This window comes from Perkinsus marinus (genome assembly GCF_000006405.1).
Source record: "Perkinsus marinus ATCC 50983 genomic scaffold scf_1104296929806, whole genome shotgun sequence".
Taxonomy (NCBI): domain Eukaryota; phylum Perkinsozoa; order Perkinsida; family Perkinsidae; genus Perkinsus; species Perkinsus marinus.
In genome coordinates, this window is record NW_003216354.1 from 1 (window position 1) to 3623 (window position 3623).

The 3623-nt window shown below is 47.2% G+C and overlaps 2 non-coding genes across 2 annotated transcripts; both read left to right on the forward strand.

Annotated features, from left to right (window-relative positions):
• Pmar_PMAR016947 lies at window positions 1-74 on the forward strand. Its single transcript has one exon. It is a non-coding gene; the product is annotated as a tRNA-Ser (tRNA).
• Window positions 75-785: 711 nt separating this feature from the next.
• Window positions 786-867, forward strand: Pmar_PMAR016948. Its single transcript has one exon. It is a non-coding gene; the product is annotated as a tRNA-Ser (tRNA).
• Window positions 868-3623: the final 2756 nt, after the last annotated feature.

The window sequence follows — 3623 nt, forward strand, 5'->3', positions numbered from 1 at the left end:
CGTGTCCGAGTGGTTAAGGAGGTGGACTAGAAATCCACTGGGCTCTGCCCGCGCAGGTTCGAATCCTGCCGCTGTCGTTAATCGTATAGCACACAATTCGACATTATTCTCCTACTGTTCGAGTCCCTAGGAGGCCACATAGTCAGCTCTATATTAGAAGATGCATATAGATAACTCACTCGTAATAGTTGTTGTTGAAGTAGTGGTGGCCGGTAGGGGCGTAGTGATAGTCTTCTGAGTATCTACAAAACTAATATCAGAACAGCCCGATTTCCTAGGAATAAATGGAGGCATGTGGAATTCCGTGATGGCTATGTTCTATCCAAAGGCTGTTCTATTGAAATCCAGTGCAGAGTGCTTCTTTAGCAGCATACTCCTTACATGTATTGGGATCACATATAGCTTTCCTCGTATACTCCAGCGATTGTCCGGGGGTGAATCCCAGCTGTTTGAAATATTCAACACACCACTCCTTGCCATGTGCCCCAGGAACCGCGAGGTTGTTCGGAATATGGCTCTTATGCCGGAAGGAATTCTTCCCGGGGGCATCACAATTATTCAACGAATACTGGCCGGGTTTTATCATTAATTTGATAGTCTCTGTAGTTCCCAAATCGCATCGATCATGATAGGCGTAGTATGATGCCTGGTCCTCCCATCCGACTGGTTCTGAAACGAGACAAAGCTTAGAATGGCATTTCCCACAATGTGAGCGTTCTGCAAATGGTGTTCGATAATTGATGCGTCTCAATACCCAAGCTGGGTGATATTTCATCAAATCACGAGACAGCGTGTCCGAGTGGTTAAGGAGGTGGACTAGAAATCCACTGGGCTCTGCCCGCGCAGGTTCGAATCCTGCCGCTGTCGTTAATCGTATAGGCACACGATTCGACATTATTCCCCTACTATTCGAGTCCCTAGGAGGCCACATAGTCTGCTCTATATTAGAAGATGCAGATGGATAACTCACTCGTAATAGTTGTTGTTGAAGTAGTGGTGGTCGGTATCGGCGTAGTGATAGTCTTTTGAGTATCTAAAAAACTAATATCAGAACAGCCCGATTCCCTAGGGATACATGGAGGCATGTGGAATTCCGTGATGGCTATGTTCTATCCAAAGGCTGTTCTATTAAAGCCCAGTGTAAGCGCTTCTCTAACAGCATACTCCTTACATGTATTGGGATCACATATAGCTTTCCTCGTATACTCCAGCGATTGGCCGGGAGTAAATCCCAGCTGTTTGAAATATTCAACACACCACTCCTTGCCATGTGCCCCGGGAACCGCGAGGTTGTTCGGAATATGGCTTTTATGCCGGAAGGAATTCTTCCCGGGGGCATCACAATTATTCAACGAATACTGGCCGGGTTTAATCATCAACTTGATAGTCTCGGTGGTTCCCAAGTCGCATCGATCATGATAGGCGTAGTATGATGCCTGGTCCTCCCATCCGACTTGCTCTGAAATGAGGAGAGTTAACACCGAAGTTTCCGACAGGTACAAGCCCTCTCCAGAAAAATCACAAGGAGTGTTTCTATGTAACCGGCGAAGTGAAAAAATAGTCTGTCAATTAGGAATATGCAGATACTGTGCCCCGCGTGTCTACGAAGCTCGAACTTATTTCTTCTTTTTGCGTCCTACACGCTAAAACGAGTTAGTTTCTTCCATCAGCATAGCAAGGAGGAATGAATTTTACTTTGAAATTTTGTCAACCATCGCCTGACCGTGTCTATGCAAGATACAGTAAGTGAAATTAACGATCGTGCAATTATCGAGACAATCTAAACTGCCCTGTACAGGCAGCCCCACTCCAGGCCAACTTACTCGTTGCGGGGGTAGTCGTTGAAGTTGTGGTAGTTGTGCTTGTTGTTGTAGTCTTAGTAGTTGTGATAGTTCTCGGAGGAGTGGGGAATGTAGGTATAGATGGCGGCTTATCTGATAAAGATTCGAATCGTCCCAGTCAGTCGCTGGCAGTAATAAAGGGCGAGAAGGGCTCGACTGGAACATCGCGTGGTGACACGGGGACAACTTCATACAATAATGATGTGATATTCACTTGGACAGGGCGACAATGGAAGTCCAGCAAAGAATCAACTCAAATGTGAAACAAAAAGACACATTTATAGGAAAAGTTGATAGAACATACCGAGGGACTTCATCTGGGAGATCGGCCCATGGAGTGCGATCGAACTATCGGGGCTTACATCGAGATCCGCCAAATGGGGAATACCCTCCTCCCCAGTGTGAATTACTCGACGTAAACCACGGGAACGAGAGCCGAATCGACAACACTGCGTTGAGCTGACTGCACATCACAACGAGTGCAACCAGTACTCGCAGCATCGGTCTTCTGCTATATAGATAGGGGCGTGGTGCAATTAACACGAAATACAAAGTAATAGCTGCAGTTGGGGCGAGGTTGATCTGAAATCGAGCGTACCAATGGTCCGAAAAGGAAGACCCAACAGCTAGACAAGAGCGTATGTAGTCTATCACACACACTGAACGCGTGAGCCCAACTAAAGACTGAGGGGTACTGAGGCGCATGATTCTTCGCATGGACATGATCATGTGAGGATACGATGAGCAGATTCTCGTATATTCCAACTAACTGGTAAGGCCTGAGAGTCAAGCTTGTGTCGATTCATAAACAGGTGGCGTAGATACGATGTGTAGAGTAAGGTTGCTCTCGCCTTACTTAGTAGCTTCTCGAATCGAGCTCGCTGGCAACGCGTACTGCAAAACACATTAGTGTTGTCCCCGATACCAAACATAGAGCTGAATTCTGAACAAGAGAGGAATACTGATTACTCACTATGTCGCTCCCAAGACCGTCGGCCGCGCGCGACCATCAGGATTATTCCATGCCACAGGAGCAAAGGAGTCACTTACCCATAGTTAAACCAGACTGGAACTCTCCGCTGAAGCCTCGGGGATCTGCAATGAACCGGTGCGGCCAATGGAACAGCATCAAACAACTATGATCACCGTACTCAGTCCTGCGTGATACACTACTCGATAGTCGAGGCAACTCATCTTAGGCGAATTTCCGAGAAGTAGTGACAACTCCAGTACAAGAGGTTATAGCAGTGAATGAATGACCACAGAGACATACGTACAGCGATTTGCCACTCTACGAGTGATTATCCCTACTTACCGGTAGTTGTGGTTGTAGTCGTAGTCAGCGCACCGACCACAGGCACTGTCACTACTGTGACAGCGAGCAATGGTGTGCTAGGATAATCCAACTTACCTGATCACATTGCTTTCTTGCCCACATGCTCCTAGCGTTACTGTATTGCAGATTTGCGCGGTGAGGCGTCTCAGCGGGGAAACCGCGCAAATCACAATTTTGAATAATAGCGTGACAGAGTGGTTGAAGAGATGAACTGGAAAACTATCGCACTATACATGCGCAGGTTCAAGTCGGGCCGCTTTCACCCTTTGCAGAGTCGCACAGTAGCATCTCACTGCGGAAATTTGACAACCAAAATTTGGAAATGACAGTGTGTCCAAATACCCAAGAGGATGGGTTGGAAATTCACCAAAGTCTGCCGCTGTGATGTTATGCTATCTTGGTCAGCTACAGCGCCCGGCGATGGCAGCGTGTCCGAGTGGTTGATG